Here is a 24,225-nt window from a genome sequence, read left to right as displayed (position 1 = left end):
AACTCTAAGGGGAAGAGGATGAAGGGAAAAGTGGACAAGGAAGAAGCTTAGGAACTCAGAGTAAAGAGCCTGCATGCCCGCGGGCCTCAGACCCCAGAGGGGAGGTTCCTGGGTCAGGGAGCACTCTGCCTGCAGCAAGGTGGTGGTGATGCTGGCGAGGATGAAGGTACCCAGAGCCGGTGGCCAAGGGCAGCCTGCCAACCCCCTGCGACACCACTGGGGTGTCTGCATGCTGCCGCTCTGAAAAACAGACACAGGGAAGGGGGAGAAAAAGGCCCTTCTTTCTCTCCCAGCCATGCATCGTCCTGCCCACGCTCCTATTGTCCAACCTCAGGGCCAGCCAGCTGGCAACGGGAAAGCTAGCCTGCAGAGTCCAGCTCCAGTATTACAAAGCGGGAGAAGGCTCGGGGAGGTGCGTGGAGCTACAAGACGTGAAATTAATAACTGGCACAGATGGAAAGTACATTTTTTCATCCCCAAGGATGGAAGGAAGCCCAAAACACCATCATGCAAAAGGGAGATAGATTGACTCAGAAAGGCATTTGCACCTAAAAACCGATGGTTTAGGTGAAAACATCTCTTGGAGCAGAGCTATGAGATGCATCCTGTTTGCTGCCAAGGTACTGGGTAAGCAAGACAGGGTTTTATAAAGCCTATTGTGCAAAAAATGTGCAGAACGCTGAGGGCTCTTCAACTGAGCAAATACCCAATACGGAGTTGATATAGCTGAGAAACACATTCTAGAAGAAATGGAGTCAAAAGTCAATCATTGAAAGATCACTCTTCAGGGAGGCTCTTTATTACTTTCAAAAATGGTGATAAACTTTTTCTGTGCAAAATAGCATTTACCATCTCCCTCCCAACCTGAGCTCTTGATATTCCTGGAGAGTCTAAGACTGAGGTTTGTAGGATCTGGGGCACAACCTTGGTGAGCCGTGAAGCCCCCTCTCCCTGCCAGAAGGGAGTGGGTCTGAGGGTGAAGAGTGGGAAGGGTTCTTTCCATGTGACGGAGAGGCAGTCAGGGACCTGTCCAGCCTAGTCTGTTGCCTGCACTTGTGACATGGTGACCGATCCCTGCAGTCAGCAGTTCCTCCTCTCTCCCCAGCTGACTTTCCTGCCTCCATCGCAGCTTCTCTAATTGCAAAGTGTCCTTCCTGATTTGCTCTCTAGACAATCATGTCTGTTCTGCAAAGTGCTGACTCCCAGCCTTGCTGGGCAAATTGAACACATCGCTCTTGGAAATGCCAGTGCTGCCAAGGTCAGTCCAAGGGTCCCTCTTCTCCACTGGAAGCCTGCCTCACCTCCTGTCCATCCCAGCGGTGGTGAATCTGAGTATGTGTGGGGCATCGACCCCCAGCTGCTCCAGGTCCCCATGGACTGAGTTAGGCCTCGAGCCCTTCTCTAAGTGTGATGGAGAATCTGCCTGCCAACGTAGGAGCTGCGGGAGATGGGAGTTCGATCCCTGGGGTGGGAAGATCCCTGGAGAAGGAAATGGCAACCCAGTCCAGTGTTCTTGCCTGGAGAGTCCCATGGACAGAGGAGCCTGTCAGGCTACAGTCCATGGGGTCGCAAAGAGTCGGACACAACTGAATGACTTAGCATGCACACACGTGCATTACACAATATGTACATTTTGGAAAAACTCACTTTGTACATACAAAAAAAACAGGTATGTACATTTGGAAAAACTTAAGCTCTATAAATTTAATTGTGTGTAAATTATTCCTCAATAAAATTTTCTTTAAAGTTAAAAAGTGCTTTCATAGACATTATTCTGTTTGTTCTCCACAACAGCCTGAGAGAGGAATGCAGTGAAAATTCTCCCCATTTCATGTTTCAGAAGCCCAACGTTCAGATGAAAAATTCTATGAGTTGCCTGAGATCTCACAACTGGGATGAAACTCAGCCTTTACTCTTGTTCCATTTTTTCTTTCTATTACATGTACTATTTAGTGGTTTCAGCTGCACCATGAAACAGGGTATAAATTGGTTCTTTTATAAATAAGTGAATGGAATACGAGGTTCCAGAGCCAAACCAAACCTGCAAGTTTCCTGACACAGTGGACTAAAATAAGAACTGGGGCATAAAGAGGCTTCCTGGTTGGTTCAGTGGTGAAGAGTCCGCCTGTCAGTGCAGGGGACACAGCTTCAATCCCTGGTCTGGGAGGATCCCACAGGCTGCAGAAAAGCTAGGCCTGTGTCCCACAATTAACTGAGACTGTGCTCCAGAGCCCAGGAGCCACAACTGCTGAGCCCACAAGCTGCAGCTGCTGAAGCCTGGACACTGGAAAGTCCGTGCTCTGCAACAAGAGAAGCCACTATAAAGAGAAGCCCGAGCACCATCACTAGAGAAAAGCCCGCCCAGCAATGAAGACCCAGCACAGTCAAAAATCAATTAAATAAATAAAAGTGGACATAAAAATATCCTCTACAGTGATCATTCACATGGGCATGCATGGTATTTATTTCAAAAAATTTTAAATTAAAATACGATTGGTGTATTAATACCATAATGTTATTTGCAGGTGTATGGCGCTGTTGTTTTTGTTCAGTCACTCAGTTGTGTCCAACTATTTGCGACCCCATGGACTGCAGCACGCCAGGCTTCGCTGTCCTTCACCATCTCCCGGAGCTTGCTCAAGCTCATGTCCACTGAGTCGGTGATGCCATCCAACCATCTCATCCTTTGCTGTCCCCTTCTCCTCCTGCCTTCAATCTTTCCCAGCATCGGGGTCTTTTCTAATGATTCAGCTCTTTGCATCATGTGGCTGAAGTATTGGAGCTTCAACCTCAGTCCTTCCAACGAATATTCAGGGTTGATTTCCTTTAAGATGGACTGGTTTGATCTCCTTGCAGTCCAAGGGACTCTCAAGTCTTCTCCAACACCACAGTTCAAAAGCACTAGGTAGTAATTTAATATTTGCATACTTTATGAAATGATCACTGTGATAAGCCTAGTAACCATTTGTCCCTGTGCAGAATTATTATAATATGTTATTTGCCATATTCCTCATGTTGTATATTATATCCCCACGGCTTATTTATTTTATCGACTTCCCAGGTATATCCATGGTTAAGAATCCACCTGCAATGTCGGAGACATGAGTTTGATCCCTGGGTAGGGAAGATCCCCTGGAGAAGGAAATGGCAACCCATCCCAGTATTCTCGCCTGGGAGATTCCATGGACAAAGGAACCTTGAAGGCTATAGTCCATGGGGTCACAAAGAATTGGACTTGATTGAGCTTCTGAGCACATTATTTATTTTATAACTGGAAGTTTGTACCTTTTAATCTCCTTCACCTATTTCACACCCCTTCCATCCCCTTTTCTCTGGAAACTGCCTGTTTGATCTCTGCTACTAGGAATCTCTTTCGTTTTTCTTTTGTTTTGTTTTTTAGATTCCACATCAAGTGAGATCATTCAGTATTTGTCTTTGTCTGACTTATTTCACTTAGCATAACATCCTCTAGGGGCCTCCCTGCTGGCTCAGTGATAGAGAATCCACCTGCCAATGCAGGAGACACAGGTTCAATCCCTGGGTCGGGAAGATCACCTGGAGAAGGAAATGGCAACCCACTCCAGTGTTCTTGCCTGAGAAATCCCATGGACAGAGGAGCCTAGCGGGCTACAGTCCATAGGGTCGCCAAAGAGCGGGAGATGACTTAGAAACTAAACAACAATATTCTCTCGATCCATCCATTTTGTTACAAATGGCAAGGTTTCATTTTTGTCAATGTCTGAGTAATATTCCATTGTATATGTACACACCTAATATGTCCAGATATATGTATAGGCACATATATATGTATGCGTGGATACATAGGTATGGGCTGCCCCGGTGGCTCAGTGGTAAAGAACCCGCCTACAGTGCAAGAGCTGCAGAAGACAAGGGTTCAATCCCTGGGTCAGGAAGATCCCCTGGAGGAGGAAATGGCAACCCACTCCAGTATTCTTGCCTGGAGAATCCCGTGGACAGAGAAGCCTGACTGATAACAGTCCGTGGGTTTGCAAAGAGTCAGACACAACTGAAGAGGCTTAACACTGCATACGTATGTACATATCATGTGCATATATTTATTTTGTTGTCTTTTTCATAATGGCCATTCTAACCGGTAGGAGGTTCTCTTTGTGGTTTTACTTTGCGCTTCCCTGATGATTAGTGATGTTGAACACCTTTTCATATGCCTGTTGGTCATCTGTATGTCTTCTTTGGAGACATCTATTCAGGTCTTCTGCCCAGTTTTTAATTGTTGGACAGTTGTTTGTTTTTCTGATATTGTCTTGCATGAGTTCTTTGTATATCTTAGGTATTAACACCTTATCAGGTATATTGTTTGCAAAAATCCCCACCCATTCAATAGTCTGCTTTATGTTTTATTGATAGTTTCCTTCACTGTGCAAAAGCTTTTTAGTTTGACACAGTCCTATTTTATTTTGCTTTTGTTTTCCTTGCCTGAGAAGACGTATCCAAAAAATACTGCCAAGACCAGTGTCAAAGAATGTACTGTGTATGTTTTCTTCTGGCAGTTTTACGGTTTCAGATCTTACATTTTTGTCTTTAGTATATTTGAGTTTATTTTTGTATATAGTGTGAGAAAGTAGTTCAGTTTGATTCTTTCGCATGTAACTGTCCAGTTTTCCCAGTAGCACTTATTAAAGAGGCTGTCTTTTCCTTATTGTATATTCTCATCTCCGTTGTCTTAGATTAATTGACCGTAAGTGCGTTGGTTTATTTCTGGGCTTTCTCTTCTGTCCCACTGACCTATGTGTCTGTTTTTGAGCCAGTGCCATACTCTCTTGATTACTCTAGGTTTATACTATAGTCTGGGGTCTGGGGGACTGATTCCTATAGCTCCGGTCTTCTTTCTCAAGATTGTTTGCTGTTGGGGGTCTTTTGTGTTTCCATATAAATTTTGGAATTGTTTGTTCTGGCTCTGTGAAAAATGCCATTGTATTTCAATAGATATTGCTTTGAATACATAGATTTCCTTGGTGGTATGGTCACTTAACCATACTGATCCTTCTAATACAAAAACACAGTACATCTTTTCATCTGTTTGTGTTGTCTTCAGTTTCTTTCATCAGCGTCTTATATTAATAGTTTTCCTAGTACAGGTCTTTTATCTCCTGAGTTAGATTTATTCCTAGGTATTTTATTCTTGTCGATGTGACTATACACGGGGTTTTTTCTTAATTTCTCTTTTGGTTGGTTTGTTATTATCATATAGAAATGCCACACATTTCTGCATGATAATTTTGTGTGTTGCAACTTCAGTGAATTCATTGACCAGTTCTAATAGTTTTGGCGCTGTGTCTCGGGGATTCTCTATATACACACAGGATCAAGTCTTCTGAGAGCATCACTATCATTAATCGGCTTCTTAAAAAGATTGCTTTGGTATGAGTTCCAGTTTTGCCTGCTCAGCAGTTTATATTTCTGGGAAAACTTCAGGAAGTGTCCGTTTCTTCATCTGTCTCTCTGTAGAGGGCACTCTTCTCATCCCAACCCAGGTTTCACAGTTTCCAAAAATGCCAAGAAGGAAGATGACGCAAACATTGTCACGCATTCTTGATGCGAAGGTTCCCACACAAGGAATCTCCCCTCCTTCTTTTCATCCTCTTTCCTTCCTTCATCTCGTTCAGCAAAAAGTTTTGAACACCTACTATGTGCAGGGCGTTGAAAGTGTGAATGACGTGATCCTTCAGTTACACCTAATAACAGAGACAGATGTGTACCCAGACAGTCAAAACACAATTTAAGAAAATGTTTATTTATTTTCAGCTGGGTCTTCATTGCTGCTTGCAAGCTTTCTCTAGTAGCAGTGAGTGGGGGCTACTCTCTAGTTGCTGTACATGGGCTGCTCATTGTGGTGACTTCTCTTGTTGTAGAGCATGGACTCTTGAGAGCAGGCTCAGTAGTTGTGGCATATAGGTTTAGTTGCCCTGCGACATGTGGGATCTTCCTGGACCAGGGATCGAACCTGTGCCCTCTGCATTGCAAGGCGGATTCTTAACCACTGGACTGCCAGGGTATCCCTCAAAACATGATCTCAAAGTGCTGTGACAGAGGAGAAGAGGTTGAGGACCCTATAAGAGAAGGTTAGGTCTAGGTTGTGAAGGGACTTGTATAACATCTAAGGCGCTAGATTTTCTCAGGGTAGGGTGGGCAGGAGAACCTTAGCAGGGAGGTGTCAGGAACCCACCTGAGTTTGGAGAGGTCACCCTGGTCTCAACGTGAAGGATGGATTAGGACTGAGAAGATCAGAGCCCCCTTTGCTGGCTGTGGTCCCTCCTCCTGACCTCAGATCCTGGAGGGTCACAAGTCTCCATCCTGGGCATTCTCCTATCTGCCTTTATCTTCTCCTTCCTCCAATAGCTGCAACCCCTCTGCTGCTGCCAGGTAATCTTTCATGTAGATTTTAGTCTATTGAGCAATGACTCTCAGTTTCACATCTCCAACCCAGACCACTCTCCTGATCCACAGTATCCTGCATCTGAAAGCCTTCTTGGCCTCCCCTGGACTGTCTTAACCTGCTCTTCCCCCTTGTTTTTCCCAGCATAGTAAATATCACCACCATCCACCAGTGAGTTACTTTTACTATCTCCAGAACCACATGACTTTCCCAGATCCTTCAGACACTTTGAGCCCAGGTAGTGAAATTGACCGAAGTTAAGGCCTGGAGAGTTTTAAAGGTGGACAGGACTTCAGACGTTGATCAGTCCAGCAGAGGGAAAAAATGTCCACGTTCAGCAGAGCCTGCCAAGTGGCTGAAGCGGAAAAAGGACCCAGGGGATGTCTAGCTCATTAAATCCACTGAGCACCCTGGAATCTGATCTCAGCTTCTTCAGAATGCTGGTGGCCTGGGCCTTGCTGGCTGGTCCTTGTCTCTGTATTAACTGAGCTTAATTGTCCAGCTGTCACAGTCGGTGGCCAGCCTTATCCTTATGCATTTGGGGCTGATCTAGCTGTTGCTGTGGGATTTACGCAGCAGTGAGTACCTTTAGCAAGACATGCATTTTGTGCTTTTAATGACTCTCCCAGCCTCCTCCCAGCCACCCTCACCATACCTGAGACTCTGAAAGGCAGTTGTCTGATCTATGTCTCCCATCCCTCCAACCCTCTTTCTGAGATAGGAACCCTGGCCCTTCCTCTTCCCTTTCTGCTCCTGTCACAGGACTTCTGGCCTCAGAAGGAATTTTGTATTCATGGCAGCGGCAGCCCAAGTTGTCCAGGGAATGACCCCCCCAGAGGAGAGCCGGTAAAGACTTCGCATATTTGTCAGCCTTCTAAACTCTTCTGACAACCTGCCTGAGGCTGCCTGGTTACTCCACTTAAGAACCTTTGTCTGGAACAGTGGAATTAATAGCGCTTGCATAGATCTTGAAGCAGTGCGGGCACACACACGCTGTTGGCCTCCCATTGTGCTAGCAGTGGGGACCAGCCTGCCTGGTACCTGAAACACGAGAGACCACAGATGTAGGAAGGCCATCCTCACTTTCAAAGCTGCAGAAGAGACGGACTTCTGAGTAAACCACGCCCAGGGCATCTCTCCGGCAGGCCAGTTCTTATCCCCGACATCCATACATGGCTCTGGCCACCCCAGGCCCCAAGAGACAAGAGTTCATTTCCCATTCATGGCCTGCTGGGGCCCACTGAGCTTCAGTCTTAGGCTGGATGGAGCCTAAGAGTTACCCAGGACAGCCATCCATATTTTGTGACCATAGGGGGATGCTCTCTGGATTTGACTTATGGATCTGGTCAGGGTGGAGCCTGAGTCTGCATCTTCATCATTTCAGTGTCTTTTGAGTCATAGAAGGTTCACATTGCACGTCCAGAAATGAATTAAGATCTTCCCTGGGAGTCATGTCCCATGTGATTGGACTCCAACTTATATTCATAAATACATGTGCTGCTGCTCCCTGATACTTATTCTGTGTTTTAGCAAAACGATATGGTCCTTTGCTCACATACACCATTTCTGAAAGCCGCATCTTCCAGGCACGTATCTTTCCTTGTGGTCCGGCAGCTGTCACTCACAGTTACATCCATCCTTAAGGCCTGATTTCAGCCACACTTTCTCCATAAAGGACTTTCTTGGCTCTTCCCCTCAAAGATTTCTCCTTCCTCTATGCCCTGATGGCTGAGTTGGCATCACTGTGACCACGTTAGTGACTACTTTAGGTATTTGTAGGTACCTTGTTTGCCTCCTGCTGTGATTAGATTGTAAACTCTCTAAGGATGGGCCGTTCTCCGCCACCTCCATAGCCCCATCTCGTATCTGAGAGAGCCTTTTGCACAAGCTAGGAGCTCCATAAACATCTGTTGTGAAATGAATGTGAATCAAGAAATGAGCAGTTAAGGAATTTTGGAAAACTCAGCTGGTGATGGAGTCCAGAGTAAATGAGAAAGTCAAGAGCAGGAAATGTGCTGGTTTGATCTCTCTTCGGAAGAAGCCAGCTGCATCCCCAGTGAAATTCTCTCCTTTAAAAAAAAAAAAAGGAAAGAAAAAACTAAAAGCGGCAAAGTTGGCAGAGGAAGTGATAACATCACCTTTCATTCCTTTCATTCCTTCACAGATGTGTCCCTCAACTAAAACTAGAAACATCAGATGACTACATCTCCAGGCCTCATCTTCCACCTAAGTTTACCAGAATGTACACACACACACACTCCTTCCTGGGGGACAAGCATCAGGTATGTTTTAAGTGCTTGTAAGTATTCTTAGTGGGACAGAAAGTGTCACCAACTTAAGCAAGTATAGAGTATTAAGGTACATTTTAGTTCTTTTGAGTGTATAAAGGCCAAGACTGTAGATACATATTTATCTTTGTTAGATTTATAATAAATCCATGTGGACTGTCACCGGTAACAGAAGTGCCACCATCCTGTGATGCTCTAAAGTATTGAGCAGGTGGCTGACACCTGGCATCATGTCCCAGAGCTCATGACAGTGAAAGCCAAGAGTCCAGGGACACTGGACCACAGGAAAGGCGTGACCTGACCAGGACTGGATACGGCCGGGCCCACCTGCAGTCAGCCAGGGTGGTCCAGGGGGAGGGAGAGGGAATTTATGTCATTGCGGGATATTGTTGTTTGTCCTTGTTGTCTGTCTCTCCTGTCATCTTCCAAAGGGCTCATCTCTCTTGCTGAATTGACCCTGAGCATCAGACTTTATGTTTACAGATTTATTGATGTGTAATTTACATACCTTAAAATTCACTCCTTGTGAGTATATGATTTAATTATTTTTAGTCAATGCATAGAGTTGTACAACCATCACCATGAGCCAGTCTGAGAACTTTGCCATCATCCTAAAAATTTCTATCAAGTTCATTTGCAGTCAACACCGACTCCCACCCCTCAGTCCAGGTAGTCATGAATCTGCTTTCTATCTGTAATCTTTCTTTTCTGGACATTTAATATAAATGAATCATATAATATACATAGACTGTGCAACTGGCTTCTTGAAGCATGATTTTTTAGGCTCATCAGTGCTGTAATAAGCACTGGTATCTCATTCCTTTCTATGGCTGAATAGTATTCTACTGCGTGGATATTCCACATGGAGTTTATCCATTCAGCAGCTGGTAGGCATGTGGATTATTTCCAGTTTGAAGTGATTATCAATGATGCTGCTGTGAACATTCACTTACAAGTCTTTGTGAGAACATGTCTTCCTTTCTCTTGGGTAGATTCCTTAGAGTGAATTTGCAGGGTTTGGGTAACTTTTTGTTTCACTTAAAGAAACAACCGTTTTCCCAAAGTAGATATACCATTTTCATTCCTGCCAGGAATTTTTTTAAAAAGTGGGTTGTCTTATTATTGAGTTGTAAAAGTTCTTTTTGTATTCTGGATACAAGTCCTTTATCAAGTACATGTTTTGCAAATATTTTGTCCCAATCTATGGCTGGATTTTTCCATTTATTAAGGTTATTTGTTGAAGCACAAAGGTTTTTTTGTTTTTTGTTTTTTTTTATTTTTTTTGTTCCAAACTTTAAACTTTTTATTTTGTACTGGGGTATAGGTGATGTGTTGTGATAGTTTCAAGTGAACAGCAAAGGGACTCTGCTATATGTATACAATGTATCTATTTTCCCTCAAACTCCCCTCCCATCCTATCTGCCACATAACATTGAATATAGAGTTCCACCTGCTACACAGTAGATCCTTGTTGGTTATCCATTTTAAATATAGCAGTGTGTAGATGACCTTCCCACTTTATCCATTTTTTAGTGACTCTTGTTTTGGAGCCATAAAGATTTTCACAAGATTTTTCTCCTATGTTTTCTTCTACCAGTTTTATAATTTTAGCTCTTTTACTTAGCACTATGACCCATTTTGAGTTAATTTTTATGCATGATTGAGAGAAGGATCTAGGTTGTATATATCCCTTATCCCAGCTCCTATTGCTGCAAAGATGACAATATCTCCATCGAATTATCTTGTTACTTTAGTTGACAGTCAGTGGATCATAAATGTAAAGTTTTATTTCCGGACTTTTAATTCTGTTCCAGTAATCCATACACCTGTCTTAATGCCAATATCACATTGCCTTGATCACTGAAGCTTCCTAATATATTTTGTAATCATGCAGTGGAAACCCTCCAATATTCTTTCTTCTTTTACAAAATTTTCTTGGCTACTCTAGATCTTTGCATTTTTCCATATGCAATTTTAGGATCAACTTGTCATTTCAACCAAAAAATCAATTGAGAGAGAAATGACATCTTAACAACATTGTCTTCCAATCCATGACTATTTCATCTTCATTTATTAAGATCTTACCTCAGAGTTAATTAACTCTTTTCCTAGAAGTTTCCTAAGATGAAAACTTAGGTTATTGATTTTTGATCCTTCTTCTTTTCTAATATATGCGTTTAATCCTATAATTTCCATCTAAGCACTTCTTTCACTGAATTCGACAAATTTTGATAAGGTATATTTCCTTTTCATTTAGTTTGAAACATCTTAAAATTTCTGTAGCTCCTGCTACATGAGCTCCTCCTTGTGTTTTTCTGCTCTTTTGGTTGAAACCTACTGTTAGGATCCTGTTATGTGGATGGTGGTGGTAAAGTGCTGGGGAGGGGAAGCATCCTATATAATCTTATGATAAAAGTCTCAACCTTTTCATGCACCTTAGTCTCTGGGCTATGCCCTTCAGAACTTTATCTTTTCCCCCCTTTATTTATTTTTTAAATGAAATATAACTTGATTTACAAGGTTGTGTTAGTTTCAGGTGTATAGCAAAGTGATTCAGTTATAAAATATATATTATAGCTGAAATGCCATGGGCCAATAAGACCGCCACTCTCGACTGATAAATCTGAGACTGAGCTGGGCAGTGCATTCAAATGGACAGGTCTTTTTTGCCCCCAAGTCTGCCAAGGCTTCTGTTTCCATCAAGCCTTTGCATCTCCACTGTGCGTGTGAGCAGGTTCCATTGACCAGGGCTGTGTGGGCGGCATGGGCTGCTGCTGTCTATATAGTGCTTGTGACCTCGGTCAGCCCATGACATGTGGAGGGTTTATCCATCTCCCCAGGGCTGGTTCACCTCCCTCAATTTCCCTTTAAATCTCCAGGTCATCACTGGTCCGTTGCTCCCCAATTTCAAGCTCTCAGAGCTGCCAGCCCTCCCTGTCCCCTTGTTTCTGAGATTGCCATTTAAACTGACACCTCCAAATGAAGAGAGACCACTCTGGCTGTGACAAAGCGCTGCTTGGTTTTCCCAACCTGCCCTGGTGGAGTCATCAAACAGCAGAACTGCGGGGGATGGGAACAGCTCCAGGCAAGAACACAAATTCAGTCGTTTTCACGAACAAACATGTCTCAGTTTGTGTGTTTTCAACCAATTTCCAGAGGGCTGAAATGGTTGTTTCTGACAGTTCTGACCAAGCTTTATAGTTGCTTTTTGGAGAAAGCGTTTATCAAACTCTTCCTATTCTCATGCTGAAAGTTCCCCTCCGGGCGGGAGGTTTTTATTGTGTGTTTTCCAAGACTGGTGATGTGATGTTTGGGGAGATTGGAGCTCTGGGCTGAAAGATTTCCAATCTGGACCCTGCCACTGACCAGTCCTTGCCCTCTGCCCCGTTTCTTTAGCAGACAAGCAATGGGAGTGGACAAGGTGATGCCATTTTGAAGATGTTAAGTTTCTAATAGAATTCAGCTCATAAATATACACAGTGGACCTCAGAAGATTAATTGGTTTCACCCTTTCCCTGATCTTGATGGCATTTTTATGTCAAATTTTCTCTCCAAGGAAGGTTATGTATGTGTATATTTTCTTCTATGAAGCAGCAAGTTCTTTGACTCTGGTAGAAAAAGAAGGTCATTGATTTCTTTTTCTTCCTTCTCTTCCCTCCCCTTCCCTCCTCTTTCTTTCTACCCTCACCCCACCCCCGACCCTGCCTTTCTTCCTTTGTCTCCCTCTCTCTCCTGTGTTCTGTCATGCTACCACTGTGAGCCCTGACTTAGTCCCAGGCTGTGGACTAGGCGCTATCTACGTGAATTATCAAGTTTACCCCCACCCAAGACAACTTCATTGGATCGGTCCTTCTTTAAGGACATTGGACAGATGAGGAAATGAGATCAGAGAGACTTTGTGACTTGCTCACGGTGAAAGTTATTTCGTTTCTGCCTCTCTTCCCCTCCCTGGCACTGACTCCACAAATAAACTGGTTCTAAGGCAGCGGGGTTGATCAAGTCTCTGGGAGATGTGGTTGGGAGTCCGGGCGGGGCAAGGATGCTCCTCCCAGTCCTGAGATGAAGGCGAGGCCTTCCTTTGAGAGCTGTATCTGGCCCTGAACTTTGGACAGAGACAGTAAGGAGGGCCCTTTGAGTGGGGAAGCAAAGTTAACACAACATTGTGGCTGGAGTCCCAACAAGGTGCTCTCAACGGCCTGCTGGGGGTGAGCCCCAGGAAGCAGGCTCACAGGTGCTGAGGGCTTTGAAGGCCAGGCTAAAGGTTTCCCCCCATGGGTCAGTGGTAAAGAATCTGCCTGCCAATGCAGGAGACACAGGAGATCTGGGTTTGATCTCTGGGTCAGGAAGATCCCCTGGAGGAGGAAATGGCAACCCACTCCAGTATTCTTGCCTGAAAAATCCCATGGACAGAGTAGCTGGGCTGGCTGTAGTCCAAAGGGTTGAAAAGAGTTAGACATGACTGAGCACACACACTAAAGGTTTTGGATTTTATTCTGAAAGCACAGAAGAGGTACCCATTGAAGGTGTGTGTGTGTGTGTGTGTGTGTGTGTGTGTGTGCGTGCAGAAAATGGGCAGTCTAGACTGTGCTTTGCCTTTGTCATCATCTGGCTATCCTTTGTAGGGAGTATTGGGTGCAGGAGAAAATAAAAGTATGAAGTCAAGGGTATCGCCCAGAAAGAGGTGAGAAAACCTGAGCTCAGGGCATAAACCAGGAAAAGAGACTATGGGGAGGCCAAAGTCACTCCCGAGGAAGTCCACAGAAATTAGGAGGACTTGCAACCTCTTGAGTCAGTAGCGAAATCCTACAACAATTTTGATCTTTAATTACTGTCTAGTGAGCTGTTTTATAGCCTCTGTGTTGTTTTTCCTAAAACAATGTTATACGGTTGTGTCTTATTTTCTCTTTTCTAATGGGTCAAGAGATGACTATCACTTTAAAAAAATAGGTCATTCAGCTTTTATCCTCTCAAATTCCAAATTGTCAGCTGGTATCATTTTTGATGTCTAAAATTTATTCTTGATTGAGAACACCAGCTTAGAAAAATCAAGCTTCTTTTCCTGCACCCAAACAAAACATCTTCCCAAAATGATGATGTTGTTGACAAACTTTGGATGGTGGAAGACAGAAATAATTTGGAGCCATCTCATAACCTCACTGGCAACAGATTTTCTTCCTGCTCATTGTGCTTAGAATCTGGTTGATGCCACAAAACTCTAGGTTGGAAAACCTTCTATGGAGTAGAGTTTCTTATTTCCTTATTTATTACATCAACAGCCAGGCCAGGGCACTGGGGTTGGGTTTTGTGTGTATGTATGTGCACCCGACAAGGTGAAATTAGGAGGCCAAACTGTCTATATTTTCCTTTCTCCAACATTCTATAAAGAACAAAATAGTAGATATAAAACATGAATTTCATCACTCCCAAAGGAGCTCATTCTATCTATATTTTCCTGTATTTGGGGAGCCATATATTACTCATTGTAGAGTCTTAAATTTGTTTTTAGCAGAAGTAATGATACAGCTTCTACCATCCTTTAGGGAGCAGCCTCATTATGGTGCATTTTCCTTCCTTGCTCTGTAAACTTGGGCTTCAGAAATTCCTGATAGAAGACATTAGTATATCAGACAAGGGAGCACCAGGCACTCTGTCTCTCAGACGCTGCTTAAAAAAATTTTTTTTTAATTTATTTTTAATTGGAGGTGAATTGCTTTACAATAGTGTGTTGGCTTCTGCCATATAGCAACATGAATCAGCCATAGGTGTACATACGTCCCCTCCCTCCGGAACCGCGCTCCCACCCCCCATCCCCAGGCTACCTCCTCTGGGTTGTCACAGAGCACGAGGTTGCGCCCCCTGCATCATACAGCACATTCCCCTGGCTGTCTATTTTACACGCGGTAGTGTGTGTGTTTCCACGCTACGCTCTCCGTTTGTTCCACCCTCTCCTTCTGACAAGACTGTTCTCTATGTCCGCTGCCCTGTGAATATGTCCATCAGTACCATCTTTCTGGATTCCATTTATCCATGTTAATACACTATATCTAAGTTGCAGTACATGTACACCACGGAAAGACAGCATTTCTTCATCTATTTGGCTGCACCTGGTCTTGGTTTTGGCATGCAGGGTGTTCACGGAACGATGTGGGCTCTCTAGTCGCAGTTTGCGGAATCTGTTAATACGTCCCTGACCAGGGATCGAAGCCAGGCCCCCTGCCTTGGGAGTGTGGCGTCTCAGCCACTGGACCACGGGGGAAGTCCCTGAGAGGCCACTTTCAAGACCTGGGGACCGGATGCAGTCCTACAGTGGAGCCCAGGAGGAATCCCATCCCCACAGCTTTGATCAAGTCATCCTGGACCATAGTTACATCGTCTACGATCATGGGGTTGGCACTGCTTTTAGCTCTCTTCTGGTTCTTTAACCATGACACCATCTGAGTGATGAAGTTCACTCTTGCTGCTGGAGAGAGTAAAAAGTCATGGCTCACAAGGAAGTGAAATCTTACTTGTCCCGCTCTAAAGGACTCTAGGTTTGTGAATTCTCTAGAGGAAGCCTGTGGCTTTCAGAGGCATCCCCAAGGAGACTTTATTTCCCTACCTTCTTTTCTTTTTCAAGCCCAGTGATGATCATGCAACCTGAATTGGGCCCTGAGATCTTAGAGAAAATGTCTCCTTCCCACCAAGGCCAGGTGATCCAGCAGGAGAAAGGTGGACAGTGTGGAAACCCAGGGCCATCGCTTCTGGAGTCTGCTTCATGGGCAGCGTGCCCAGCCCTCTCACGCTCTGACCATCTTGTTTGGTTTCGCCTTTGCTGGCGAGGCTCTGGGAGGCAGGACAGATGATAGCCTTCTGTGGAGCCCGGGAGAGTCAATATTGAAAGGTCTGTTTGTTTTGTTGGCCTCCACCTGTTGGAAACTCTATAATCATAGCCGCTCGTAATAAGGAAGAAAGGCCAGCAGGAAATATCTGTACTGGAACAGGGAATGTCTCCACACTGTTCCCCTGGGTGCCACGCCTAAGGAACTGGCCTCCCATTACAGTTGAGAGCAGCTCATGGGCAAGAGAACACAGAGACGCCAGGAGAAGGGTGTGAGGATTAGAGGGGGGTGCTCAGGAAGAGGGGAGCACCCCTTCCTGGCATTGTGCCCTGCAAGCCCACTGACTGCTCTCCCCACTCACAGTACTCAGGTCCAAGTGCTCCACCCCAGCAGGGTCACCCCACCTTTCCAGGCTTTCCCTGCTTTCCTGCATCACCAAGAAAGCAGGGCTGGTGTCCCAGGAGTCTCAGCCACCTTCCTCCCATACCTTGCTCCCTCTGATGCCCCTGATCTCTCTGGCCTCCGTTTTCTCTTCTAAAAAACGGGGATGGGTAGATTTCACATCATGTGATCGCCAAGAGCCCTTCCAATCCTCGGATGCTGATGATAAGGGGCTGGGAGGAGGGCAGGCCACCCGTGCAGCTGGCCGTGCTCTCTGAACCGCCAGCCCTCAACCTGTGTGCTGAAATGGCACCGAGACTCAGAGACGGACACAACCATCTTTGACCTTGGGGCTGATGCAAGCAGGCATGCCCCGTAACAGGGATGCAGAAGCCCAGTGACGGGGCGGGGGCGTCAGAAGGAGGGCGAGGGAGGCCTGACCGCCCTCTGAACCACTGGTGGCCAGGGCTTTGGTGCCACCATGCTGCTGGGGTACGAGGTGGGGTGGGGGAGGCCGTGAGTCAGTGGTACCCAGGTTTCATGGAGAAGCAATACATGCATGGGTGTTCAGTCACTCGGTCGTGTCCAACTCTTTGTGACCCTATGGACTGTAGCCCACCAGGCTCCTCTGTCCATGAGATTTCCCAGGCAAGACTACTGGAGTGGATTGCCATTTCCTCCTCTGGGGGATCTTCCTGACCCAGGGATCGAACTCAGTCTCCTGCATTGGCAGGAGACTTTACCGATGAGCCACCTGCAAAGCCCCAAAGCAAGTACAGCACATAGCAATTTATGACAGCCTCTCAGTAAGTGTTTACTTCTGTCCCTCCTGGAACAGGGCTGAGTGTGGAGGGGAGGAGAGCAGAAATGGGGGGAGACAGAGGATGCTAATCCACAAACCAGACAAGGAACCAGGCAGGGGTTCATCAGGAAGGGGCAGGGAGTCTGCTGGGGCCAGTGTCTGGGGACAGATTCCCTGGGAAGGGAGCATTTCGGTGGGGCTGGGATGGCTGGGTAGGATTTTGCAAGCAGAGAAGGATGGGAACGTGGACTCCAGGCAAAGCAAGAGCGCCAGCAGCTGGTGGGGGCAGCAGCTAGTTTGCGGAAACGGGCTGCGTGTGGGTGTTTTTGGAGAGGCTGTGAGGCTGGGAAGTTAGCTCATGTGCGTGGACGGTCTCATGCACAGGGTCAGGGTCATCCTTCAGCCCCACTGCCTCAGGGGGCCTATGAAGATTTATTAATATTTAATGCTTTATTAATTGGATGCTTTTTATTACACAAGCACTCATGCCCACAGAAGAGGTAGAGAAGTATTACTATAAAGGACAAAACCCCCAGAGATACCAGCTGGTGGGGGGGGCCCTGGATGGTGCAGGTTTTCAGGGAGACATGCAGGAGATGCAGGTTTGATCCCTGGGTGGGGAAGATTCCCCTGGAGGAGGGCATTGCAACCCACTCCAATATTCTTGCCTGAATAGTTCCATGGACAGAGGAGCCTGGCAGGCTGCAGTCCATGAGATCAGAAAAGAGTGGGACATGACTGAGCGACTGAGCACACACACACACAAACACACACACCCCTCGTCTGTGTCTTCTTCCAGTCTGAGGGCAAGGCTGGGACAGATATCCACCTCTAGAGAAAGTCCTGGGACAGATATCCACCTCTAGAGAAAGTCCTGGAAACATCCTGGAATGGGGCAGCAGGCCTCCAGGACTCCGGAACAGAGGGGCCCAGGAAGCCCGACCAGTCAGGCAGGCCACGTCAGCCCCGCCCTCGCCACCCAGGCTTCCCCGCAGGGCAGTCAGAGGTTGCTGCCTGCCGGCCCCACACGCGCGCAGGCAGATCCTGGAGGGCTCCCAGAGGGCAGCGGCTCCTGGCACCACTCCCACCTCTGCCCCTGGGGGCCAGTCCAGCTGCTGGGGGCAGGGGGGTCAGGCAGAGCCTGAAAGCTGTGGGCCTGCAGTGGTGTCGCTTGGAGACTGAGAAGGAGGCAGCTGCAGGTGGGTCTGGAGGAGGGAGGGAGGGGGCAAAGAAGGGGGCAGGGGAGGGGAGAGGGAGGTGTGGAGCGGGTGGGCGCTCCAGGCCCCCTGCCTGGCTGCCTGCTGGGTGGTGGTGCTTCCTGCTGGGTGCCCCGCCGAGGGGGCGGGGAGTGTGTGCAGCACAGGGCACTCCGAGGGAGGCGTGAGCCCAGGAAGCAGCTGGGCGCCCCAGCCCCGTCCCCAGGCCTGGCCCGGTCCCCGCCGCTGCTCTGAGCCCTGTGGGGGCTGGAGGAGGGCCAGAAGCCCCGGGGCTGAGATCAGAAGGGGCCTCAAGGGCCCTGTCGCCACACCCAGCCTCTTCATTTCATGGATGAGGAGACTGAGGTGAGCTGCCTAGTCCAGGACGGCAGGTCTAGAAGCTATGAGTCCTCACCTGGGGCTCAGGGCTGCCGGGAGTCCATGCCGCGGGGCCAGGATGCAGCAGGCTGTTGTCCTGAGTGAAAACAAAGCCCTGGGAGGGACGGGGTCAGAAAGACAAAGAGACAGAAGAGAACCTCTCAGAGCAGAGGATGGTCAGGAAATGGGGCGTCACTTCCTCCCTGGTCGAGCTTGAGCTGTGGTCTGGCTGCGTGACTCAGCCAGCCTTGCTGCCTCCGGCCTAGGTGTGTGTGCACATGTGTGTGTCTCTGTGTGCATGTGTATGCCATGTGTGTGCGCGTGTGTATACATGGGCACATGTGTGTGCATATATACACTCCATGCTGCACGTTTGCTAAGTCGCTTCAGTCATGTCCAACTCTTTGTGACCCCATGGACTGTAGCCCGCCGGGCTCCTCTGTCCATGGGGTTCTTCAGGCAAGAATACCGGAGTGGGTTGCCATGCCCTCCTCCAGGGGATCTTCCCCACCCAGGAATTGAACCGGTGTCTTTGTCTCCTGCATTGGCAGGTGGGGTTTTTTTCCCACTAATTCCACCTGGGAAGCCCACTCCAGCAGGTGTAAAAACGCTCTGGCTTAGGTGTGCGTGCATGTGTGTGTACGTGTGTGTGTGCATACATACACTCCAGCAGGTGGGAAAGCCCTCTGCTCCATACTTCTGTCCATGGTCAACACAGTGACCTTGTTGGGAGCCAATCCTGGAAGAACCCTGGATGAATTAGTGGCTCCAGAATTAGCGGCAGGAAGGGTCCAGGGGTGGGAGTCCCCGTGGAGATCAGAGCCCAGGAGAAGAGCCTAACGCATGAGGTAGTGAGTTCCCTGTCTCTGGAAGAAACCAGCAGTTATCCACGAATCTTTTCATCAAGGTTGTGGGCTGAGGGACATGAAACTGGGGCAGTGTAACCTGTATAGAACTGAAATTTTAGTTCAAGGGTCCAGGGTTTGTGCCCCGCTTTGGGTGGCATTAGCATGCATGGCTATGTCAGGTGGTGTCTGTCTATCAGAGCTGCTCTGCCCATAGGTTTGGGGGATAAAGGAGAGCTTGTGTCTGCCCTCTGAGGTCCCCTTGCTGCTCGGTACTAACTGGAAAGGATGATGAATGCCCAAGTCTTGGGAAGTTGGCAGGAGGGGTCACCTCTGTAAGGAGTGGATTGGGTGGCCTCCTGGAGGTGGCACTTCACTGTGCCGTAAGGAGGAAGCTGGGTCAGTGCATTTGAGGGGAGGGGCATCATGGTAGAGTTAGGGAGAGGGATGTGTCTGGGGACCACCAGGGAAAGTGCAGTGGACGATGTGGTCAGGAATGGACACACCAACAGCTTCAGCAGACGTGATGTTTTGGTCTTTGTCTACCCTTCTCTGCTGTTCTCAAAGCTGGATTTATTTATTTAGTTTTTTGGGGGGATTTGCTAGAAGGTGCTTAGGTTTATTTATCTATTTTATTGGCGTATAATTGTTTTGGGAGTTTCCCATGTGGCTCAAGTGGTAAAGAATCCAGCTGCCAATGCAGGAGATGCAGGAGATGAGGGTTCGATCCCTGGGTTGGGAAGATCCCCTGGAGAAGGAAATGGCAACCCACTCCAGTATTCTTGTCTGGCCCATGGGGGGCCCTGACGGTCTACAGTCCATGAGGTTGCAAAGAGTTGGACACAGCTTAACGACTGAGCACACACATATAATTGCTTTACAATATCCTGTTAGTTTCTGCTGTACAGTGAAGCGAACCAGCTTATTTATGTAAATGTTTGGTTTAATGACCTTTGATACATGTACACACTCGTAACTACCAGCACAATCAAGATACAGAACATTAAAAAACCTTGAAGTATAGTTGATTTACAGTATTAGTTTCAAGTGTCCACTATAGTGATTCAAATTTTTATGGACTATGCTCCATGTAAAGTTATTATAAAATATTGGCTATATTCCCTGTGCTGTGTAGCATATCCTTGTAGCATATTTATTTTATACATAGTAGTTTGTCCCTCTTAATCCCCTGCCCCATCGTGCCCCTCCCCTTCAAAGGTTGACTTCGCGTGACTTCACTGTGGTTGCGTCGCGTGATGGGCCAGGAGACCTGCAGGTTCTGTCCTCAGGGTCCCCTGCACCTGCTTCAGGCTGATTTTCCCTTCTGCCTCTTTCTTGGATTGTAACCACTTTGTCCGTTCAGACAAGGTCATCAGGATGGATGCACTGGGTCAGATGCAGGAAGACCCTCTTGAAGGCCAATGGGTTCCAAAACCCACTCTGTCTGGGGGGACAAAATGACCTTCACGGGCTTTTCTCAGCTTGAGGGATATGTTTTTCTTTTGCGACACTTTCTTCAGGAGATGTTGTATTCCCTTCGTCAGTTTGTTTTGGCTCCCAGCCCTGGTTTCTCAGAATGCCAGCGGTTCTTTCTCCCCCACCCGTTTGTTGACACATCCTGGTCGGGCTGGCGAGGCTGAGGGGGCAGTCACGGGGTGGCAGTCACGGGGTGGTGAGGGTCCTGGAGTCAGACCCTCCAGCATGGAGGCTGCAGGGAGGCAGGAGCAGACAGGTGTCCCATGGGGCTCAGATTCCAAGGACCTCTGAACCCACGGGGCCTGTGCTGAAGGCCCCTTGTTCGCATTATAGAGCAGCCTTGGGGCTGGTTGGCGTCTCCCAATCCTCTGCTCCCGGGGCCCCTGGGTCTGGGCAGCTCCGTGTCCTGCTGGGCCAAGGGGACAGGTAAGGTGGGCGAGACTTCATGCACACACTGTGGGTATACCGAGCCCTCCCGGACCCAGGGTCCAGCGTGGTGGACGCCCGCCTTCTGGATCCAGGTTCCAGTGGGGTGGACACCCACCTCTGGACCTGCACGTGTGTCTTTGGCCAAGCCCTGCCAGATCCAAGGTCCAACACAGTGGACGCCTGTCTTCCAGATCCAGGGTCCAGTGGGGTGGACCCGCCTTCCCAACCTACACGTGTGTCTTTGGCCAGGCAGCCTCCTAAACTCCCTTTCTAACTCACAGCAGCGCCAGTGGAGGTTGAGGGCTGGCTCCAGTGACTCAATTACCAGTGCAGACAGGAGGAAAATCTCCTGTTACCTGGGCAATTGGCTGGTTTTCTCTTTATTTACTTAAGAGGCCATTCTGTGTTGAGCTCTGGGATCTGATGGATGGATGGAGTTTTGCCACATGGAAGCTGCAGAAACACACACCCTTGCCTGCTGGCTTGGAAGGTCGCATGGGTGCTGAGGGAGGGGTGGGGAGGTAGACTAGCTTCCTGCAGCCCCACCTGATCCAATGGAGGATGTCAGCAACCCCTTCCCACTGCACTTTGAGGCTGGATGCACAGAAATGCATCAGGCGTGGTTGAGCGCTTGGCTCCGCTGAACTCATTTGGTCCTGTCCCTGGTGGCTCAGACGGTAAAGCGTCTACCTGCAGTACAAGAGACCTGGGTTCAATCCCTGCGTCAGGAAGATTCCCTGGAGAAGGAAATGGCAACCCACTCCAGTATTCTTGCCTGGGAAATCCCATGGACAGAGGAGCCTGGCAGGCATGGGGTTTCAAAGAGTCAGACACAGCTTAGCAACTAATGCACATACCACATTAAGATGAGAAACCCAAGGCTCTGAGAGCTGGAGTAACTTGCCTGAGATCACACAGCTCCCAAAAAGCTGAGCTGGGGTGTGAACCCAGGCAGTCTGGCCCCAGGGCCACCAGTTCAATCCCGCTCTGCCCCTAGAGATGCTCAGTGCTGGAAACAGTTCTGACTCTAACCAGTCACGTGTCCTGGGGATTCAGCCTCTAAGCTTGAGCTCCTTCCCTCTTCAGTGAGATAGGAATGATCACTGGCTAGTCCATCCTGGGTGAATTCAGGGTGTGAAACACTCTGTGGCCACAGCTCACGTCCCCTGCTGGTCAATGGTGGCTTTGCCCACTGAGAGTGTGTTCTTGAGTCCTGCTGTCTGGAGGGTCCCTGCCAAGGTGCCATTATTGGACTGAAGTTCCCCAAAGGGAAGGGACAGAACCACTCACCTAATTGGCATCTGTACTTACTGAGCCCTGGTTGTGCCGGCTAAGGGTCCCCATGCGTGCGTGCTAAGTTGCTCCAGTTGTGTCCAACTCTTTGCAACCCTGTGGACCGTAGAACTCCAGGTTCCTGTCTCCATGGGATTCTTCAGGCATGACTGCTGGAGTGGGTTACCATGCCCTCCTCCAGGGGATCTTCCCAATCCAGGGATTGAACCCTTGAACCTTATGTCTCCTGCATTGGCAGATGGTTTCTTTCACTAGTGTGACTTGGGAAGCCCAAGGATCTCCAGGGATCTAGTTTAAGAAGAGAGACCACAGCCAGCCAGCATCCTGGACCTCAGAAATGAAGATCTTCAGTGATGAGTGGTGCTATGAGCACCTGTAGGGGAGCAGAGGAAATGGGATGGAGTTGGGCCTGGAGGAGGGCTGGACTTGGGCAGGGAGGACAGTGGGCAGCATAGAAGCGGAGGGGTTTGTGATCAGACCGAGCATAGTGGACAGAGGCATGCTGGTGGGTGGGATCCCTTAGGGTGAGGTCTATGTCACCATCTCACTCTGTCCATTTTCCAGCAGAGCCTTCTACCAAGAGCTGCCCCTGGGGCTGCTAATGACTGGGAGCCTGGAAATAGGCAGCTGGGTAACCCTCTTGGGCCTCAGCCTGTCAGGCCCAGGCTGGGGGCTTTCGCAGTCATAGGTCCCTGTGGGTATGGAGACAGACCTTTGGTGGCACCAGCCTGCCATGCCCTCTGGGGACACGAGTGAGGTCACAGCCAAGGGTGTTCGAGACCCTGGCCAGAGAGACTTCTCTAGTCGGGGTTTGTTTCTCTCTGGGGAAGGAAGGAAGCAGTGGTTTGCTGAAGGTCCTCTTTCTATGACCTGAGCAGGATGGAAAGTTCAAGACTTTCTTCCCGAAGGCAAGGGTTTTCTGAACAAGAGAGAAACACTGCTGTCCCCAGATGAGGATACAGGGGGAGAAGGGGGTCCTTGGATATTTCATTCTGTTTCATCTGAATCATGTCAGAAATGACTGGAGAGGAACCATCAAGAGAGACACCGCTCTGCACATGAACCTTGTGATCTTGTTCTGCTGCCATGGCCTCTGGTGGCCTTGGGTTTTCAAGCGTTCAGGAGCTTGGGTTCCGTGGGCATTCTGGCGAAAGATCAGCTCCACGCCATGGAGGTCTAGACTCGCCAGGCCTTGGGTGCGGGGGTCTGGTGCCCCTGCAACATCCCACAGACCGAGGGGACCCCGATCTCCCTGCTGCTTTCGTTTTAGTGTCTTCAGTGGGCTGACTGTTGGGTTTTAGGGTATTGTCTTATTTTTTAATTTTTTTGGTAACTCGGTCTTTTTTCATCGGAGTAAAATATACTTGACATAAAATTTACACTTTTAACCCTTCCTAAGGGTACAGCTCAGTGGCATCAGAACATTCACAGTGCTACGTAACCACCCCCACCGACACCATTCCAGGAACTTCATCTGCCCAGTTGCTCGGGTTTGATCTTGACCTTGACTCCGGGGAGACTCCAGTCTCACTGTGTCTCAGCCTCCCTCCACACAGCCCCCTTGCCATCCGATGCCCTCTGCATTTGGGCAATCCTTCTGCTGCCGATTCCTGTCACTTTCTGGTTCTATAATTCTCTGCTTCAGCCAATGGGCTCCTGTGAGACCACCCTCCTTAGGGCTGGCTTCTGCATTAAGCACTTCCCTAGTGGCTCAGATGGTAAAGTGTCTGCCTACAATGTGGGAAACCCAGGTTCGATCCCTGGGTTGGGAAGATCCTCTGGAGAAGGAAATGGCAACCCACTCCAGTACTCTTGAGTGGAAAATCCCATGGATGGAGGAGCGTAGTAGGGTCACAAGAGTCAGACATGACTGAGTGACTTCATTTTCTTTTCTTTCACTGTCT

At 48.1% G+C, this 24,225-nt stretch overlaps 1 protein-coding gene and 1 long non-coding RNA gene across 8 annotated transcripts in view; one reads left to right on the top strand and one right to left on the bottom strand.

Moving 5' to 3' along the window:
- Positions 1 to 24,225, top strand: part of CRACR2A (calcium release activated channel regulator 2A) — a 147,593-nt gene that overhangs the window by 15,923 nt on the left and 107,445 nt on the right. For 4 of the 6 annotated variants that reach the window (XR_009689736.1, XM_061124715.1, XM_061124710.1 and 1 more), the window contains exon 1: positions 17,735 to 17,903. The exons of 1 other annotated variant lie outside the window; for it this stretch is intronic. The gene's annotated coding sequence lies outside the window, so the exon portion shown is untranslated. Of the gene's footprint in view, positions 1 to 8,579; positions 8,698 to 17,734; positions 17,904 to 24,225 lie in introns of those variants that run through there. One more of the 6 variants, XM_061124711.1, reaches the window with a different exon arrangement.
- LOC133043646 (uncharacterized) lies at positions 14,369 to 18,487 on the bottom strand. Of its 2 annotated transcripts, none has more exons than XR_009689737.1 (3): positions 18,316 to 18,487; positions 15,302 to 15,608; positions 14,369 to 15,163 (listed from the first exon to the last, which is right to left on the bottom strand). It is a non-coding gene; the product is annotated as an uncharacterized LOC133043646 (long non-coding RNA). The 2 variants fall into 2 exon arrangements; XR_009689738.1 differs by having other exon boundaries at positions 15,302 to 15,525; positions 18,316 to 18,482.

The sequence above is a fragment of the Dama dama genome, chromosome 22 (assembly GCF_033118175.1).
Source record: "Dama dama isolate Ldn47 chromosome 22, ASM3311817v1, whole genome shotgun sequence".
NCBI classification, from domain to species: domain Eukaryota; kingdom Metazoa; phylum Chordata; class Mammalia; order Artiodactyla; family Cervidae; genus Dama; species Dama dama.
This window is presented reverse-complemented; position numbering and strand designations above follow the sequence as displayed.